The 20,907-nt window shown below is 44.8% G+C and overlaps 1 protein-coding gene across 1 annotated transcript in view; it reads left to right on the plus strand.

Annotated features, from left to right (window-relative positions):
• The window catches only part of TSPAN18 (tetraspanin 18), a 136,333-nt gene that overhangs the window by 91,550 nt on the left and 23,876 nt on the right, over positions 1-20,907 (plus strand). The window contains exon 3 of the mRNA XM_082485700.1: positions 18,813-18,902. The gene's annotated coding sequence lies outside the window, so the exon portion shown is untranslated. The remainder of the gene's footprint in view (positions 1-18,812; positions 18,903-20,907) is intronic.

Here is a 20,907-nt window from a genome sequence, read left to right on the forward strand (position 1 = left end):
GTTTCTGGTGTATCAGTCAGTCTGTAGCTGGTTTTGGTGCTGTCTCTTAAAAACACGGATGTGTCAGGGCATTGCAGTTGGAGAGTATCTCTGACTGTCCGGTTGGAGTGGTCTGTGGAAGATTCTAAGATCTAACTAGTTAGTTGTTTTATATACTATTCACTCCAGTACTATCTTTCATCTGAAGTTCCCAAAACGCTTCCTACCCTGTACACAATGGAATTGCAAGTGGCCTTTTGAGTAGGGACATAAGCAAAACACTGATGTCTTTCACTGGAAAACATTGCTTTCCAGACTTGAAAGACTAGGAAATTTAATCTATGTAAAACATTGATCATCTCTAAGTTAAGGTCGTGTGTAAATGGTATGTTCTGTTTCATCTATCTCATGAAGTAGATGTCAGGTTTTGAAATTTTAGGGAGATTCTCTTCTCTTCTTTTCTGCTGTGGTCCAAAAATATAAACCCTGCTATAGTTTTAAGTAAAGAAACAAATATAAAAAGTGTAGGATTGTAGCACTACAAGCTCCCTTCTCCAAGAACCCCCTCGGTTTAGCCTGGTGAAATTTTGAGGTCAATAGCCTAGCAATTAGGTTGCTTGTGTTCCCTGGTGAGAACTGGGAAGACGAGGAATGTCAGCCTGAATCTTCTGTGTCCTAAGTTAATGCCCCATCAACCACATCTCTGGCTAGTTAGAACTTTGTGTCTTGTTTTGATTAAAAATTCCACCCTGGATTCACAGAAATATCACAAAATGCCTGTTTTCGAGTCTTAAAACAAAATGAAGCAACAATTCTCTCTCCCCAAACTGAAAGAAATTCTTAGCTGACAGATTCAGGCTTCATCTGGAAGATGCCACAAACTCTCAGGAAGTCCATGATATTCCATCATACAGAATGATAGGAAATAGATGAGTAGTCACCCCTCAAACTCAACACCACTAGAAATGCTGCCCAGGTAGTTGCGTTTGCAGAAGGTTAGAGTTCTATTTTCTGTAGTATCAGAAACTGAGCAGCTGTTCATATATCAGCAGTTCAGGTATCAACAGCCCTGGATAAGCATAAGATTTCATCGTGCAAAATCCCACTTGTACACAGTTTGTGCTGGAAGGCAGTCTCTCTTTAGCTAAATAGGAAAGAAAAGCTGTCAAGGTGAGTTGGGCAGCAGAACTACAAAGAGACGACGAGATTTCAAGAAGTTACAAAATACCTCTCAGAGGTCAAGTTTTCAGCTTCCAGCTAAGCTGTCTTACAAAAAATTTGCACTTCAAACCCTTTTCTATCATTTCTGTTTGTGCTGAAGAAAAAGAAAAAGAGCTACTGAAAGCAAATTCCTTCCGATAAGATCCATCTCTTTACGCCACCTATTTTGCCGATACAGGTTTGTGTTTTGCACAGCCCTGGCTAGATAAAATTGACTGGATGTCCAGCATAACCAGAGAACATCCTCATGAGGTTGAAGAAAAGATGACCTATTCTCCTATAACCTGTCTGTTCACTGTTCTTGGCTGATCCCCTCCTGCTCTCTATTTTAATAGCCTTGTCAGCCTGCTGGCAAGATGCTGAAGCAGTACCAGCCATCCAGTTAAAATATAGAGTAGCCAGAACTTTCAATCAACTCAGACTTCCTCCAACACTTACTGGACATTCATTCCAATTCCTATAAACATATCTAGGCAACTCGTTGCTTAGTGTTTTACCTCATTTTGTAGCTGCTACTTTACAGCACTCTGATTTTAGAATGTAATTTTACAAGGGTTACTTTTACTAACTGTTTGTTTTTTTTTTTTCATTGTGCACTTTTAAATGCCAAGAGGATGAGCAGAGTGGAGAGGGGACCAGGGTTGTAACAGGTAACAGAGAGTCTGGTCATTCTTAGATCTGCTGCTGTTAAATATATTTCCATTGCTTCAGGTGATTGTAAAAGTAGTATATCATGAATATTCAAAATACATTCAAAACCCAACCCATTATTTGGGAAGAAATGTCCTGTGTTTGGTCTGATTGACTATAGCTAAAATCTTTGCTGGTCCTATAGCTCTGGGAAAGAATATTCTATTTTCCTTTTCTGAGAAAAGCTGTGTGGATAAAGAAAAGTGCCTCCGGTAAGTGAAACCTGAGCAAGAAAAGGGGAGGGGTTTTCCCCTATAGACATTTTCATCTTTCAGAAATTTGTGGGCTCCCGGGATCCAGCAGCAACGTGGGTGCTTCAGTGCATAGATATACCTTCAGAAGTCTGGGTGGAGTGTGGAACCAGAAGAGGAGGGAAGTGGTGTGGGGACTGAGTGCCGCCAAAAAAAGCAACGTGAGGGTGCCCAGAGCAGCGCCCATCCTGGGACCTGCGTGTGGTCCTCCCCCTCGATAGAAGGGGCTGAGAAGGGAATGGCAAAGGGGTTTGTGCATTACAAGGGTAGCTGGCTCTGTCCCCTTTGCAGACAGCCGGCATGACTCGGATCCGTGCCTTCTGTGCTTCCTATCCCTTTCTTTCCTGAACGGTAACCTTCCCACGCTCCCCCCATAAACTTAGGAGGAAAGGGGGGGGGGCAGAACGGTTTCTTGAAAATCTTATTCTGAGCAGAACTGCATTAATAAGCCCGTGTGCCTGATAAAAAAAAACAACCCACCCTCAACACGATGAAAAATAAATCCCACTGAGTCTTCAGCATCCTGCCTGAGTCACTAATTCCCCAAGGCAGAAAACAAAGCGAGTAAAAAAAGTTTGTTTTCACATGGCAAAGCCAAAACACGTCCAGTTCTGATTTAAGATGAGTCCTGGGAGACGTCTCTTCTTTAATGTAACATTGGGCCAGTATAGGTGAGCTGACAAATATACAAATTGATTTATTTTTTTTTCCTCATCCTTTAGAGAAAGCACCTATTAATTTCAGTGGGACTCATGCCCACATGCGTTTTGTGACTGGAGCTGCCCCAAAACGTATGAGGACCAGTGACTGCTAGCACGAGGGCGCAGGGAGGGTTTAAATGCGTGAGTCAGATTTTCCACGAGCACAGCGCCTCGTCTGGCTCCAACAGCCAGCACCAGTGGGACTCTGTCCCGCTCCTTCCCCCCTGTCGGGCTGCCTGCACAGGCTCTCCCCATCGCTTCTCCTCTGGTGCTTTGTGCCCCTTCCTGTAGTCCCTGGCCAAGGCTTCAGCATCATAAGGCTTCTACAAATAATATCCGCAGCTCATAAGGGAAACAGCAGAGTACTTCTCTGGTTCCCTGAGGCTTTATAAATACTTTCCCAACTAAAGGCAGTTTATAAATCTACTGAGCTGCAGAATTGCACAAGTTTGATGGAAATTCTTCACTTACGATGGGATGGAGAGTGGAGAGCGAGACTTTGTGCTAGCAAATGAACCTCAGCTGGGAGCAGTCTGTTAATGCTTTTAAATGAACTACTGCGGCAGAGCTCAGGGCTCAAGCCAGAAGCACAATAGAAGGTGCATTATTATTACTGTTCTGATTATGGCAGATAATTTTGCTGTTCTCATTTACAAATTGAATGGTTTGTTAATAATGTCTGATTTGGGAATATGGTATGGTCTATCAACCAGGGGTGGCATAATGGCATTAATAAGGGTAATTGAGGTTGTTGCTACAATCTTATTTGCTCTTTGGTTTGTTAATTGAAAATGACTTATCTTAATATATGATAGAAAAAATTTGTTCCTCTGTGAAGCCTGAGCATCTTGAAGGAAAAAGGGATGCGCCGCTGTGCTGTTCATATACTGTTGCAGTATCTGTACAGCAGTGAGCATACAGAAGTGAACTAGTCCGATGTGTGTCGGGTATTGTGTGTCTGTGTTTATGTTTTGTATAAATAACAGCATGTGCTGTTACTTATGGCCGCGTGTGTCTCTTGTTGCAAGACTTAGTGTGTAAGACTGTCTGGGACATGAGCGATGGATTAGAGAGCCGTTAGAGGAGGAAATGGAAATGAGAGACAGACAGGCTGCTGAGTGTTTAACCCTGGAGAAGAAACTTGGCATTTCATCTTCTATCAACATTTGCCCGTAACTACTATTAACATTAATTATGGAGATACTTATGTGAACACCCTGTTAGCCCTAATTAGAGTTAATGGAAGATACGTGTGGATGTTAACAGGAGAAGAGACAACCAAGCTTCCGTTTCTAAGGTTAAATATTCAGTAGCTCCCTCTTAGACATCTCCAACATCCTATAATCATGTAGTCAGACTTAGGCAAAAGCAGAACAGTTTCTCCTGCCTTTTTTTATTTTATTTCTCTTCCCCTCCCCGCAATTACGGCCACCTCACACTATTTTTGCTTGAATTAAAGAGCAAACAACAACGTGGCAGTGACCTCAGTTACCTTTACTAATGTAATTATGCTACCTCTCCTCTATTCATAGTGCACCTCAGAATCAGACTTTATTAGCAAACCATTTGCTGTCCCTTTTACTGTCCTTTTAATAAATGCTAGTAGAGTCACTTAAGAGGAGCTGGAAGGACTTGGCTTTGTTCTGAACAGAGACCTTGTGATAAAGAGCTCAGGGCCTGAGCTCTTGAGTAGGTCATGTAATATCTGAGGTCTGTAAAGTTCCTATCACTGTGCTATTGTTTGAAGCTGTAAAGACAAAAAAGACCTTCCTCTTGCTTGCACTCATTAGCTATCTGTCGTATTTTGAAGACCAGAGTCGCTGAAGAGTTGAGGCTGCAAAAATTTACAGGTTGTCTTGTTATGCTGCTGTTGCGTATGATTGTATGTCCCTGCCGCTGGCCTCTGCCCAGCAGGTCAGTGTCCTCCTGAAAAGTGTCTTTTCAGGACTGACTTGGAAACTTGTTACCGAGCCTCGAACCTTAGGTGGCGTCACACGCTCCTTGGGGGAGGGTGTGCTTGCTTGTTGTCCGTTTCCTTTGCCATGGAGGTACATGATGATCTCGGACAGTGTATTGGGCATTTTTTTTCCCCAGATGATCTGTTACATAGTTATGGGGCTGCCTGTTCATCTGATTATCTCTTATTACTATGCAAGTACAGCACAGGGCCCCTTTGAATGCTGCTTAGATGCAACCTTATGACTTAAAACCTGTAGCTCCTGGGTGCTTGTTGGCTGGAGCCATGGAAGCGGTGTTACCCCAGCTTTCCAGCTGCGGTGGTTTTCTCCTTTTTCTTGAAGCAATTCTAAGCATAAGAACATCTGTGCTTGGCTCAGATCTCACATGCGCCCATTTGCAGAAATTGCCCAACAGCCCATTGCTGGCCAAGGTGCCCGACATTCACATGTGCGGTGCAGCAGACTGGTCAGGGGACTCTGGGGATGGGATAAAGCACTCGACCTGTAGAGCTGGGTGGGAAGTTGGTCTCTGTCACATTTACCTGGAGGATGAACAGAAGGAAGTTTTTGATTTAGCTGTTTGTTAGTTTATCCTCTTGATGTTTCTATCTGTTTTTCCAATTGTGTCATTACAAGTGCCTGTTTTATTTTGTGGTGGTCACAGAATCTGTTCAGCTTTGTAATTAATTCTACATACCTGAGTTAATATGTAAAGTAATGCTTTCACAGGTCAGATCTACACGGACCTTTTTCCCTCTCCTCTCCTCTCCTCTCCTCTCCTCTCCTCTCCTCTCCTCTCCTCTCCTCTCCTCTCCTCTCCTCTCCTCTCCTCTCCTCTCCTCTCCTCTCCTCTCCTCTCCTCTCCTCTCCTCTCCTCTCCTCTCCTCTCCTCTCCTCTCCTCTCCTCTCCTCTCCTCTCCCCTCCCCTCCCCTCCCCTCCCCTCCCCTCCCCTCCCCTCCCTTTCGCTCTCCTTCATTTTCATTCATGGGTGTGCAGTTTTTAATGGCCATGTAAAGCTTAAAGTGCCCTTATTTAAACTGGTGGGACAAAACCGCTTTTGGTGGTATTTTGCTCTGGGATTTGGAGTGAGTTGTATTGGTTTGAGAGCTCTTGCTGGACATCGTTTAAAGTGGACAGATGCTAAGGAACCTTGTTCTGTGTTGTGCGGGGTTGTTTAATTTAGCTCTTACCTGCACAGGGAGAGTGGCAAAATCCCCCACTGCAATATGGCTTACTCCAGTTTATGGGGAAGAACAAGTTTTTCTGGTGTATCTACATTTAGATCTGTTAACAAAAAGGATAGATACATCATCTTTAAAAAGGAAAAAGCCCCCACATTATAAAGTTTCTATTAAATTGCTCGCTAAGCCTTCAGCTACAGTAGGAGAGAAACTGATGCTGTAAAGAGAACATAGTCATGACATATCTTTTTATTTCAGCTAGAAAAATGTGGCCTTGCTTGGAGCAGAAGCTGCCTCTCTGATGAGGCCGTGGTCTGGTTGTGTGGTTGGAAAAATGAAACACAGTCTGAGTGAAGGTATTGTCAAACCCACCGAGGTTAAGCACCCTTTGCCCCGGGCGAATTCCCTTGTTTTTATAAGCCAGTACAGCTAGGCTGTAAAACAGAGGTCTCCAAGCAAAGCTAAGGTAATAACCACCGGTGGTAATCTGAAGCTGCCTTCATGAAATAAATCCTGCATTTTCTGTCCTTAAAATAAACAGAGGATGTGTGAAGTGAATTCCTCCCTATCTTGCCTATGGCTCGTATAAATAGCAGATATTCAAAGTCTTCAGCCAAACCCTTGCACATCGACACCTTGATTAAAATCAGTTTGTTTTGCAGGTTAATTGCTGATACCATATCCACCAGTGTAGGAATTTTTTCCTGTTAAATGGCTGAAGGAGGTCTGACATTAAAAAAATATCCTGTCCTAAGATGGATTTCTTTTATTATTTAATCTCTAGACCAAACAATAGTCCAGTTGAAGGGATTAATTTAAGAATCTCTGAGCCAATAGTAAAGATTCAAGTAGCAAGAAAGTCATTATTCTGGGTGTTTGGTATAGGCTTAGCAGTATTACATTGATTTACAGAAATGAATCCCCCCAGTTGGTACCAATAGATTCTGTAGTTATCTGGTCACCTCTGACTTGCCTTCTTTACCAGACAGATATCTTGGCTATTACCCCAAAATGCTTTGGAGTCACCTAATTCATTTATAATCTTCCCCGGATAGCAGGGAAAGCAGCAGATAAGTATTAGCTGAGAAACCTGAGCGGTTTTGCCCTGGGATAATGGAAAGATAATGTATTATATGAGAAGATGTCATCTTACCAAAAAAAAGAATTTTGGGAGCTGGTATTTCATACAGGATATGTAAAATGCTTAAATGGGGGCTTGCTTGGTGTTCACTTTTATTCTTTCATTCATCCTTTTTGACTCACAGATTTGTTTGGGTGCTTCTGAGCAAAATCAAATTTGCTAAATGACAACTCATATGCAAAAATCAGATGACAAAAAGATGACTATGGTATATATATGGTGCAGATAACAGTGTCAAGACAGCGTATTGCAGAAGAGAGGGGAAGTTAGGAAACAAAAGGTAAGATACAGCCTCTCAGTGAAAATTTGAAGCAGTGGAATTGATGAGGAAGAGAAATACCAGCAAGCACCTGCTTGCCTGAAGGTGGTGGTGGTTTGGTCAGTGAGGGCAAGGTGAGACCATGCTCGTTTCACCAGCTGCAGACCTCTGGGAAAGCCTGCATGTCTCAATGCCCTCAACCCTCCTGGGGCTCAAGGGGCTGAAAGAGGGAAACTTGGCTCTGTCGATTAGATGTGCCCGGCTCCACTGAGTAACAGCATTTAAATAGCAAAACCGGTGAAGGACAATCTGAGTCAAAGATATTCTGCCGGGTTTTACAGGGTGGGCCGGCATCACCACCGGCTCTGCTTGGTCCACAGGGAGTGTGCAGGCTCAGAAGAGGACTGCAGCCTGTCGAAATGACAGATCCCTAAGCACATCTCCTGCCTCTCCTATTTCTCTGTGCATCTCCTGTGCCTTGTCTTCCACCTCATCAGAGCCAAGCTGTACTCGCTTCTAGTGCACCTGGGTGCACAGCTTGAAAGGATGGAGGTTAAGTACGGGCCCTGAGCGGAAGGAGGCTGGTGTCAATAAATAGAAACAGAAATATTGGAAAGCCAATTTACACGAATGCCCCCTGTGTCCAGATTAATATGCTTCATCCAAAAAATGTTAGAACAAAGCTGTTCTCCAAGGGCTGCAAATAGGTGGTCCCCTTACTGGGGAAGCTTTGTGCTCCAGCTTTTACATTTTGAATATCAGCTAATAATTGTACGTGCCTGCCTCAAACTCCTGATCAAGTCTGTGCTGATTGGAAAACTTTTGTTCATGAGCTGCTTCTGAGGGAGCCGCTGTAAACCCTGCATTTCTTACAGGCATCCCCACATCAGGTCCCCAGGCTTTATTAGCAGCCAGAGCAGCTAACAATTTCCAAGATCTAGTTCACACTGTTGTCGATGGGAACAGTGGGCTGGGCGGTGCATGGGCTGCTGTGGTGCTCACCCTTGCTGTTGGCATGGGATGAAGGTCCATGGTGTACCCATGGTCCTACCCGCAAGGGTTACATGAAGCAACCAACAGCCGTCTCCCCTTGACGTCTCTGAGAAGCTTGTATGTCCCTCTGTTGTGCACTGAGGCTAAAGGAAAGAGGAAGATTCAAGCCATGAGTGAGGGCAAGGTGTGTTTTCAGGTCTTTTGGCAGTCACCAGATTGCTTTTTGCCCTTCACCTCTGAAAATCCTGGGCTGGACCTTTCCTTAGCCACAGGCTAGGTGCTGGGAACAGAGCTGGTGCAAGAGTAAGATGACAGTGACTCTAAACAGAAGGTGAAGTTTCCAAATATGTTGGGGTGGCAATAGTTCTCACCTCCTAATAAGAGTGCCCTTTCCCTCCAATACACAAACGCCTGTAGTGCAACCCCCGTGTTGTCTGGGAGCCCTGGGGCACTGGCAACACTGGTCAGTGAGGAGCCTCAACTGTGTGGTGGAAGGTGTCTGCTTTCAAGATGAAATTGTTTGCTGTGTCTCTCTTCCTATCAATAGATCATTGACTTGGGATTCTCCTAGGGAAGACAGCGTGAACCCACAGAGGAAACTTGCAGGGAGCGTCTGTGTGATGGCTGTAGGAGAGCATTTTTGGAGACATCAGCTCTAGCTGGCTACTTTTCCAGTTTTGAGCACATCATTGTGGGGAATGTGGCAAAGGTGGAGTACAAGCCATCTGAGCTTTTTCTGTCCAGTTGCCACGAGCTCAGAGCTGTGCGGTTCATATGAAGGACCCTGCCTGGGGTTTTGTACCTGAACGTTTTTAAATAATGCTGGCAGCCACTCAAAATGCTTGTTTTGATCTAAAAATGTCTGTATTTTGAATACGGTCTTCCTGGGCACTTCTTTTCCCTACTGCTTTCAGTACAGGCAGCCCGGCACTTTTATAGGATACTGAATTCAATCTCTCAGACTCCATGGGTGGCAGATCAGCGGTGTTGTTAATTATATTAAATACAGGGACACACACACACACCGACTTGAAATGACTTGCCACTGTCTATAAGTTTCTGTGAGAGACGTTAGCAGAACCAGAGCTACAAAGTTGTCTGAGCAGTAGACGGGAGACCACAGAAGCTGCTCAGGACACTTGCCGAGTATCCAGGAGCAAAGCCACGTCAGCTTGATAAAGGACACTGAGCTTCATAAAGGGCTTTTAGACTGTAATGTGGAAAGCAATCTAAGACTTAAGTGGTATTAATGTTCTGATGCAAGGTGGTTTGTGTATCATCAGACACGCAGAATGGGGACCAGAAGTCTAATGTTGAAGTTTGCCATATAATTTATTGTCAAATATGTTTGCACAGCAAGACTGCACAATATTTTCAGAAAGATTCTTCTGATCTTGCTGACAGCAGTGACGGGAGAAGAAGCTGTTAAATTCTGTGTCGCTCAAGACAACTTTTCTTGTCCTTGATGCAGAGCCTAACTGGGAGAGCGCCCCAAAAGGGCTGTCTCTGCATGCTGGGAATGGCTTGAACATCCTGTTGTTCCTTATGTGTCTCAGCCTAAACCTGGGATGCTTTGGCTGTTTGCCCTGAAAAGCTGGTTTCGATACTTTAAAAAAATATGGGTTTGTGGTTTTTTCTTTAGCTGAAAGGCAACATTGCTGTCAAATTTCATGCAGATCAAAAAAAAGAGACAAAGGTGGGAGGTATAGTGAACTTTAGGCACTGAAAACTGGTGTGATTTTGCAGTCAGAATTCAGCCCAGTCCTCACTGGGGTGGAGGTTAGCCTGTGGAGTCCTCCCCCTTGCAGGAGATTGGGTTTTATCAATATGTTCTGTTTGTTGTCCTCCCTAAAAAGGTTGCCTTGACTTTGTAAGAACAGGAATTGCCAGATCAGGTCAGACTGTGTTCTTGCTTTTTTTGTGTGTGAAGACCAAAGTGTTCAGCAACCCAGCTACAAATTGGGTTTTGTACTATTTTAAGGCTATACGAGCTGCCTTATGGTTGGTGTTTCAGATCATGCGTTTGTCATTCTCTGGTACATTTGGTATTATTCAGCCCCCGTGATTTGAATTAGAAGAAGTTTTATGTCATCTGCTTTAACTTGGGTTAGTATCAGTGAACTCCAGTTATAACATCAGTGAACTCCAGGTATAACATCAGCGAACTCCAGGTATAACATCAGCGAAGACTGAGTAAAAGAAAATTCATCAGCATCCAGAGTATTTCCATGGTTAAATTTGCTGTTTCAGTTTTGAAAAAGTGCTTATGATAACCCTGTCAGTGCATGCCAATTCTTACGTATATGTATGATTGATGGTGCTTCAGGTTTTGCCCCAGGCTATTCCCAGTCTGCTTGCAAGTCATGCTGGTAGTGAAGTTTCCACTGCTGTGTTCTTTAGATTACAAAAGAGCTAAAAACGCGCTGGCCCTGAACCACTTCACAACAAGAGATACAATCCTTTCCCCCCAAAGCTCACAAACCCTGAAACAAAGCCTGCCTGGGGAGCCTCTGTGGCACTGTATTAAATATCCTTGCTGAGAAACGGTTTCTTACAATTATGGCCTTCCTAATAGGCACCATGGGTAGTATCAACACAAAGCTATCTGTATTACGTGGTTTGACCCGCTTTAACCCCAGCCAGTCTCCTGGAGATGTAGAAAATATCTGTTCCATACAAAGGTCTTGTCTTTCAGGCAAAGCAGAAGCGGTTTGTTTAGAGCGCGAGCTTTCTAAGAGGAGATGTTATATTTTTTGTGGGTGAAAGTCACCCCACTGAGGCTATCTGAAAGCCCGTGCGTCCATGTCATCAGCACGTAAAGCGGCTGTCTGTGTGTGCAAAAATGGATCGCTCCCAAGTCTCTCCGCTTAAGGCCGCTGTAGATGCACTATGCTTAGGGAACAAGGATATTTTGGGAAAGCGTATATATTGTTGTTCATGATGTTCTCTTCATTAAGAGGAATAAAGGTATGTTCTTTTAACTTTTAGCCAACGTGAAATATTTGACCGAGATTCAAACCTTAGTGAAGACTAGATCCCCGATTTTGCTAGGATTTTACGTCCTTAAAAAATCTTTTTTTTTTTTTCTTTCTCCTCTGAAGAAGTTTTAAGTCTGTCGGCAATATAAGTGGGATCAACCTCAGAGCAGTTAAGCAGTAAGGAGATTTCCATAGCGTTACTTGGTTCCCCCTCCCCACACGTGGAAGGCTGCGGTTATTGCACAGGTTATCGCACAGGAAATGTCACAAGTGGCGAAGGAAACGAGTTTCCCCATATTCTCACCTCAGAAGAATAAATCTATGGCCTCCTCAAGACTCTCCAACATACATACCCCTTGTTGCCTAGTTTTCCTGCAGTGGGAAATGGATGCCTCTGACCCCCCAAGCCCCCTGGGCAGGCGTGGAGAGATGCCCGGTGGCTGCGTGACCCCATGCCATGCTCTGAGCAGGACCATGGTGGGTGCAGTGGGGCGGCCGCAGGGTGCAGGCACCGCGCTCTCCTCTCGTTCACGAGAGCGGCAGCGTGGGGCTGTCCGTTTCGCTTCATAAACACACTGGAGGCATCAGCGGAGGAAGTTTAATGAGGCACCTTTTGTTTCTTAATTCCTGGAAGTGCTGAAGTGTGCTCGTCTGGCCTCGATGGCGGCCAGGCTGCCCGTGAGTGATGCTGGGGGAGAGGTGGATGTGTTGCCATGGTGCTGGGAGGTGTCTCCAAACCCCACCGCTCCGGCAGCTGAGCCGGCTCCCAGCAGCATGTCCTAATTGCGGCTGTGCAGCAACAAAACAAATACTCGGAGATTTCCATAAAGGCTATAATCAAAGGAGCATCCCTTGCTTTTTAATATGTGCTGAATGGGTTCATTTGTAAGCTTATTACGACTTCAGAGAGAGAAGCTATTAGGGTGATCATTAGCTGCCTGTGCGAATAGCAAGGAAAACGGTGGCACGTTCCAGAATAACCCCCTTTTTAATGTCTGCACTTTCAGATGCATTAACAATAACCAGCCATGTTGTCTTTCATGTTTCCTTTGCCATGAGTAAGGACAAAGGGAAAGGAGAAGGGGGACAGTGAACCGTGCGCTTTCAAAATAAGTTCAGATGGAGAGAAAAATGAGGTGTTAAGAGAGCAGCACATTCACTAGCATGACATTGTGTGTCTTGATGCAGTATCTGTTATCCATTGGGAAAGCAAAAGCAGCTGGGAGCCAGCCTGTGAGTCTTGGCTCATATCTCACTTAGTCCCTCTACTCCTGTCATCTACGTATGAATTGTGCTGAGGGTCTTTTGTCTGCCTGGAACCTGATCGTTGCTGGAGCGCTTAGATTATACATCTTTTGAAGGAAGAGAGAACATTTAGAAACACGTATGCCAAGATTATGGGATTTATTAACTCTCGTTTATTTTCCTGCAGAACATCTGAAGCTCTATTGTGGGCTGTGGCCATGGTTCTCTCTCTGCTCCTTCTTACTCTTTTTTAATCAGAAATATCTGTAGCAAAAGACGTTGGATGGTTGAGTGTTCATACCTTAATTGGAACAGGTGTGGTTCAGATCAGTCACATTTACCTTTCAAACCACATTAGCTGCAGTTTTATGTCTTAGAGTAAGTTAAAGGTGCTGATTACAGTGGAACTCACTTTAGATTTGCACATGGAATATATGAGATGCGTATCAGTTTGGCTAGAAGCGGGGTAACTTAGACTTCATGTCTGCCTCTTTTCCCTCGGTCGTTTCTCACGACCTTTGCTGCATTCAAGTTTTCCTGGACATATCACACCTATAGCTTGTGAAAAGTATTTATTTCCTAAATAAATAAATCACTCTGAATTGTAAGCTGTGTGGGATAAAGGATTTCCTATTGTGTTTAGAGTCCATGGCACTTTAGGATGCATTATTATTCTTCTTGTTGAAAATGTTTAAAAGATGACCAAAATCAGATAAATAACGCCACTTCTCAGATTTCCAGCAATATTATTTTCTGATTTATTTTGTATTACTGAGATCCCTCATTTAAGATCTGCTTTTCTCACAGGATGTTTTTCCTAACCTTTCCTTTTCTAGACTGACTAAACCTGACTAAATTGACTGTTTTGGTTTTGCATCTGTGTAGGCAGTTACCTTGAACAAAGGGAGTTTATATTTTTTTTTTTTTTTTTTTTTTGTGAAATAGTTAATGCATTCAAAGTTCTGTTTGGGATTTCTTTCTTGAAAGCAATTAAGATTATTAGTCCCCCCAGTTAAACAGTGGGTTTCTTTTTCCCCACCTCCTCCTTATGAAAAAGCACTGAGAATGAAAAAAAAAAAAAAAAATAAGTCGACCTACTGATCTGGAGGTCCGTTCTTCATTAAAACAGTTGATAAAAGAAAGGGGTTCAAATTCCCTTGCCCATGGGCCCGTGCCCGTGGCGCTGCCTGCTGGTCTGGGGCCGCTTTTCCTTGCTAAGGAGAGCTCATCATCTTTTTGATAGGACCAGACCCGGTGGCTCATAGTAATCCATTTTGATTGCCTCCTTACTTTAAAATCAATCATTTTCCTCCTCTGCATTGTTTCCCCGAAGCCTGCAAAATATCAGGAAACTTCTTAAAATATTGGAAAGCATGGTCTGAGGACAAGGTTGCCACAGCAACTGCCCGGTGTTTCTGAGATGTATTCCTGCATCTTTCAAAACAATCACGAATACCACAAACTGCTGAGGCATTTGCGGCAAACAAAGCAAGGCTATAGAAAAAGAGAATAGAAAAGAGCACCGAGGAGTGGGTTGTTGTAAAGGTGAGATGTGTCAGGCTCAGGGAAAAAGCGGCAGGCATTTACACTTCATGTTAAATGCCCTGAGCGTCTGGAATGCCGTGCAAGCGTATGGAGTGTTTCGACACTTGACGGTATCTGACACGACAGTGGATAATGTCACTTGGCATGTGATGCAACTCCATGATCCACTCGGGAGGGTGACATTTTATTCCATCCCGAAGGGAAATATTTTCAGACATAGGAGGCCAAAGTTAGCCACCTCCCTTCTGCTATGCTGAATAGACTTCTTCCTGGGACGCGAGATGCCTGTCAAAGAGTGTAACTTGTCAGCCAGAAGCGGTCAACTTTCTCATGGGTTTGGGACCGGTGTCAGTACAGACTGGTGAACAGAGGGGCTGTACTGCGGGTCAGGACATCTGGCGCATCCATTCCCCTCTTAGCCCTGGTTTTCGTACCTGCTGAACACAATTAATATTGTTATTTTATCAGCGCGTATAATCTTTGGGTCATCTGTTTCGAAAGACAATCAGTACCATATGGTTCTGTTATACTGCAGTTAATACAAGGGAAAATACACCTGTGAGCTATCTGAGGGCTTTTTTTTTTGTTTTAAGGAATAGAACTTTAAAGAGTTGCAGGCTATCAGAAGTGTTGGTACTGGGTGCAGTATCTTCTTTTCTGAGACAGCTGATGTCTGCGTGTGAAAAGCTGTAGGAAAGGATCAGACATGATTACCTATTGAACTTTGCTTGGAAAGGGGCCAAAGTGAGCAGTTCGTGTTTCAAAGAGCGCTGCGTGTGCATTTGCACTAGTCGAAATGGAGTGGTTTGTGGCCTGATGCAATACTGGCACATCAAACACGTACCCTAGCACTTTTCCAAACGTTACAGCATTTGGGAGAATAGGTTCTGCTCTGGGACTTCTGAATTTCCATTTTGAATGTCTGTGTACATGTGGGAGATTTTACCTCCGTATGATCTCATGTATTCTGTGCACACATTGTACAAAGTTGCAAATATAAAACATAGATGGTAAGTGTTGTATTATTGGTTTTGTTGCAAAGCTGGTGTTATTTATATGGAGTTTTAAGAGGTTCAGTCCAGCCCTCTTTTTTCCTCCTGTGTATTACTAATATGCTCTTATGCCTCTTTTGGAGACAGAAACGTGTCTTCGTTAAAAGCAGACAGACAAGAGTCAGGAAGAGATGTGGCCCAGTTGTCCCGAACGCTCTGCTTGGGGAGGAAACCTGGGGTAGTTTTAGCAGCAGCTCAGATTCATTTGAACACCATCCCAAGCCTCGTATGATTTTAGTGTTATGAAAGCCAAGCAGGTTATTGTTTTAAGGTATAAGATGTCCCCAAGGGCTTTGCTCGCTCAACTGTACAGAGGAATTAAATGCTCTCAGGCAGCGCAACAACCTCATTCAGTCCAGTGTTGCAAGGCGAGGCAGTCATTGCTGGTAAATGGGCCCATATTACAGTGACATTAGCATTTTAATGCAACTGAAGAGGAGGTAGATTGACTGTAATTTAGTATCTAGTTGCATGGCCTTGTGCAGGTCCCCTCATCGCTGCTCCACGGGGGCTGATTATAGTTACACAGTGCACTTTGGAATCTAATTGGATTTGCACGCGGTAAGGTAGTCGTGTCATGGCAATGACTCCGCTAGGCCAGCACTATGAAATTCCAGTGCAATTAGTTATTTATGTGGGAGCAATAGTTACAGGCTAATGCACGGGGCTGACAGCTTGTGCCAAGCTCCAGTTCAGGAGCGGCAAATGTTTTACATTTTTTCTGAAGCTATTGCAAGGGAATGGTATTAATCGGATCCTGCTTCCACAGAGATGTTTCTCCTCACCCTTCACCGTAAAAGTACTGACCTGTTGCAGAAATCCAGCAGGATATGACTTCTGTCTTCAGCTTCTCCTTTGGTGAACATACGGGCTGGCGTGTGTTTCAGTTTCTCTAGATCCTGCAAACGTGGTGAACAAAGGGGACTGGCAGTAGCTAGGGGCACTTGTGAAGCGGGACACCTATAAGCCATTCATCTGGTGGCCCTCCAGTGCTAGCTAACATGCAGGAGACTGGTTTTCTCCCAAAGACAGGCCTCGCTTCTCCATCTTGCACCTCCATTCATGTCTTGTTTCACTTGCTACCCGTTGACTGTACCATCCTCTTTTTGCCCCCTCCCTCTTTGCTCTGGCTCTCCAACTGTCTTTCTGGCTACGTGAAACCAGCAGGAGTCATGAGTTTAGCTGTTTTTCCTTCATCAAAGCCCGCTCCTCACAAAGAGCGGCTCTAAAAGCAGCGATGTGAAGAGAAGCCAGTGCTCAGCAAGGAGACTTGCTGCGGTGGCCGCGAGATGCACGAGGAGGCAGGACAACGTGCCAAACGCAGCTGCTCAGCCAGCTGAGGAACCATGGCTTGCACGCGCGCAGCCCCAAGGAAGGAGCCTTGGCCTCAGCCATTACCTCAGCTTCCACTGCGTTTCCCCAGCGACTGTAATTAAAGGCATCGGCTTGCTCCAGTCACAATTAGGCATGGTGGTTTTGCACTTTCTGCAATTCTCCCTAATGACAAAATCGTAGCTATTAACCGAAGAGAGTCTGTTTGGCAGGGACTTCCTCCCCTTTAGGGCCATAGAGTAAGATGGAGTATTGCTATTGTTTGGCACCAAACACACTCTTTCATCCCTTCTGACACAGCACCTGCTGGTACCTACTGAAGCATTTAAGTTCTTCCTCTCTGCGGTGCTGTAATTTCTTTAAAATATTGTGACTTAAGAGGAATAAAAAAAAATAAAATTCCTCTCCCACGCAGACCTTTGAGGGCTTGTAGGGATGTAATTATATGCACACGCAGTAGGAGCAGGAATCCCATCATTCTGGTTATTTTTCTAATGATAGGTTTATATAGCATAGTGTCATCTCTGCTTTAAAGTTAGAGCCATTTTCTCCTGGCAGCCGCTATCCCGGGATAGCGGCATCACAGGATAGGACAACCGAAGAAACTGTCTCTCAGTTGCCCATGTCAAACACAGGATGAAGTGTCCCCACACACAAAAGAAGAAGATTAAAAAGATAAGGGTGGACACTGGGCTCTGACTCTCAAATAGGGGCTCTCTACTGTGGGGCAGTGACGGTCTCTTGTCCTAGCTGTAGACTCTCCAAGCCACTCTCCGCAGGTCCCTGAGCATGCTGCAACCATCTCCCAGCCGGTCACGTAGAACCCCCCTGAACTTCCGCAGCCTCCATACCCAGCGCTGTAAAGTGGGGCAATTCAGCCCCTGCGCGGCAGATGCCTTCAGTACTTCGCAGCAGAGATGGGTCGATTGGCTATAAGTATTTGTACCCTCCAGGTTTCAAAAGGGAAGCCATCCCCGCTCATCATTCAGAAGTGTACGTCCACAGTGACAGAGGGAGGACATTAAATGTGAGGGATTAATGCAAAACAAAAAGTCTATGAATATTCATTATATGTTTTATATTGTAATAGTTTCAGCCACCTTGAAACTCTTTGTTCGCTTCCTGCCAACAGCAAACGATAGACTTTTACTCACAGAAGTCTTAATGGGAGGCAATTTTCAAAGGCGCGTTCACAAATGTTTGTGGGAAACAGATGTTAAATGCAGCCCCTCCAGAAATCACGATGAAATGCTGGCAGTGAGAGAGCAGGGAGAGACCCCGGTGACTTATCTGATCTCTCACGGGGAGGCAGCGGCTTCAGCAAAGCTGCGAGTATTCCAAAATGATTTGCCAAGGATGAGTGAGTGAGTTACTCAGCCCCATGTGAATATTGGACCGTTAGGGCACGGCGTGCTGTTTGAATTGTTCGGGGTTGCCCCTTCCCCGCAGGCCCTGCGGTGTGGGGTTTGGGGCTGTGTCAGAGGGGTGGAAAAAACAACCCGGGAGAGAGTGCCCTGGGAAAGCAACAGTCAAACAAGCACGCTTTGCACGTTAGTCTGTGGTTTCACCTCACCTTTGCCTAGCCAAAGACTGTCATTAGCGTTGTGCAGGCAGAAATTAAAATTTACTGAGAAAATTGTAACCGTTAGCTCAAGGGCAGTGTCGGTCTGCACCCGGGTCCCTCTGCCTCCACCGGTGTGTCTAATGCCTTTGGGCGGGCAGCGTGGTGGCTTCGCCGTTCCTCCCTGTTGCTGCTTCCCAGGCGGTGACAATGAGGCAGAGGAAACAGTTTGCTCAACTTGGCGTAAGCGCTGGCTGGAGGACCGAGGGGTAGCGCCCAGCGTCTCAGGCCGTTGCTCCTGATGGCTGGGTTGGGCTTCCCAAAGATGCATTCCATCTCCCTTCCTCTGCCTTTTCCATTTTCCCGGTAAATGGGCTGTAAAGTCACAGCAGATTAAAGTTTGTCTAAACCTCCCATAAAATATTGAAGGTGCAGCTGGTATTAATCTAGTCCTGTTGTGGTATGAGGTGCATGTGTAATGGGACTATAGATTTACATGTGGTCTGTGGGCATTTAAAACACCCCAAAGGTTGTTAAAGAGATTTTGAGGAACCGGATCCCTCACTGGGTATTAAAAGCTCTTCATTAGTGCTAATGTACACTAAATTAAGGTGGCAATTAGACTGAGCGTATTCATCAGGATGGTGTGTTTTAATAAATTGTGTATTTAACATGATTGCATTTTATTGACTTCTGCAGTAATTGCATATTTTTCTCTTTACAGGACAAGCTTGGCTAGAAAAAGATACATGGGACACACAGACAATTAAAGACTAGGATAGACACTGTGCTTCAAGTCCCAAGATTTGTGAAGGTAAGTCTTGTTTACAGCTCTTTCTTTCTGCATGCCAGGTGCTTTCTCTGCATCTCTGTCAAGGCTGGTTAGGTGTAGCTGTGGAGTGCAGGAGAGAGGTAAGAAATAAGCAGCTCATCTGCCATCTTACCACCTGCGAGGAGATACTGCAGCAAGTCACCACCCTTTGGTGTCCTAATTAAACTGCCTCTATCTCTGTTCTATCCAGAGGAGCAGACTGCGTGGAAATAATACTCTGAGAGGGTTTTCTGGAAGGCACCACCTGTTAGATATGCTCTCTTAGCAGACTCCACCACTTTGGTTTAAAGGAGTTGGATACTGCTCTCAGATAGTGAACACAGAAATCCTCTTGGGAGAGGGTCACTCCATGAAGGAAGCCAGGTGTGCTGAGCCAGGTCTCCACACCTGCAAGTGAGAGTGTGGGCTGCCACGTTGCTGGGGATTGGACACAATGGAGTGATGCCAAGTTGTGGTGGTCCTTCACCACTGGTGCAGCTTAGAACTTCAGGGACATTTCTAGTGACACCTCAGCTTAGGCAGCCTCTAGAAACCGATACACTCACTTGGAAGAGAATCTGGTCCACTTTTGCTGTCTGGCAATGGTTCTGGAGAGCTTCAAACATGCCTTCTGATTTTACTTGTTTCCATTGTGCATGAACATGAAAGTAGGTGTGGGTTAGCACCATTTGCTCCTCAAGACATTACCTAATATTTTGTAGGAGGTACTGCAAAACTGGTTCTCAGGTTTTAAAGGAAGCAGCGGATCAGTCCAGTGGACAAGGTCCTCATGCATGTTGATGGCAAAGAGATATTTATGTGAGAAGAAGATGTACATGGACAATGTGATAGAAGTGACTGAAAAAGTGGTTTGCATGAGGGTTGGCCAAGGTAACCTCTAGATGTCTCTTCCAATTTTGGTTATTCTGTGATTTCTATCAAGTATTTGAGACAGGGAGACTGTGATGAGCCATCAGGCAAACTCACAAGGTCTGAATTTTATGTAGTGAAACACAAATAGACTGCAGAGGTATATTAGGGTTGGGGATTGCATGGTGGGAATGGTAGGCAAGGAAAATGGTTCACACACTTGTTTTCAGTGGTATGATATGGAAGATGTGAGGATTGAGACTGGTGAAGATAAGGTGCTCCTGAGAGTTCTGATAGACTGGCACATAGAGTCATAGAATGGTTTGGTTTGGAAGGGACCTTAAAGATCACCTAGTTCCAACCCCCCGGCCGTGGGCAGGGACATCTCCCACCAGACCAGGTTGCTCAAAGCTCCATTCAACCTGGCCTTGAACACTTCCAGGGATGGGGCAGCCACAGCTTCTCTGGGCAACCTGTTCCAGTGTCTCACCACCCTCAGAGTAAAGAATTTCTTCCCGATAGCTAATCTAAATCTCCCCTCTTCCAGTTTAAAACCGTTACCCCTCGTCCTACCACTACAGGCCCTGAGGGATCCTCTTGTTCCTTTCACGACAAGGTAACTTGGGCACACCTCGGACAGTTGTTTTGAAAAATCTTTTCACAAGGAGGGTAGTCAAACATTGAAAGAGGTGCACAGAGAGACTGGGGAATCTCAGTCCATGGAGATATTCAAAACTTAACTAATGTGACCCTGAGCAGCCTGCTCTAACTTTGAAGTTGGATCAAACTTTGGAATTGGCCCAGATTGGAAGCAGTGGGTGTCTGTGTTCAGTGACATCCAGAGGTACTGTCCAACCTAAGTTTTTCAGTGATTCCATTTCCGAAGCAAAGGTAAAGGAGCAATCGAAGTGAAACCACAGGTTTCAGTCCAGTGTGAAAGGGATGTGGGGGTAGAGGGAAATGTCAGTGGTAGCAAAGAAAAACTTGGAAGCAGTTTTTGGGGGTGTGGTTGAGCAGCTGCCTTTAGATATGTGAAGTTCAAGGTAGCTGCAAGGCGTGCAAAAGCAAATGTCAGAAGGAAGAAAATAAATGGTGGCTGGAGAACAAAAAAAGGCATTGCCTTGAAAAAATGGACTTT

This window comes from Vanellus vanellus (genome assembly GCF_965231255.1).
Source record: "Vanellus vanellus genome assembly, chromosome: 6".
In the NCBI taxonomy this organism is placed as follows: Eukaryota; Metazoa; Chordata; class Aves; order Charadriiformes; family Charadriidae; genus Vanellus; species Vanellus vanellus.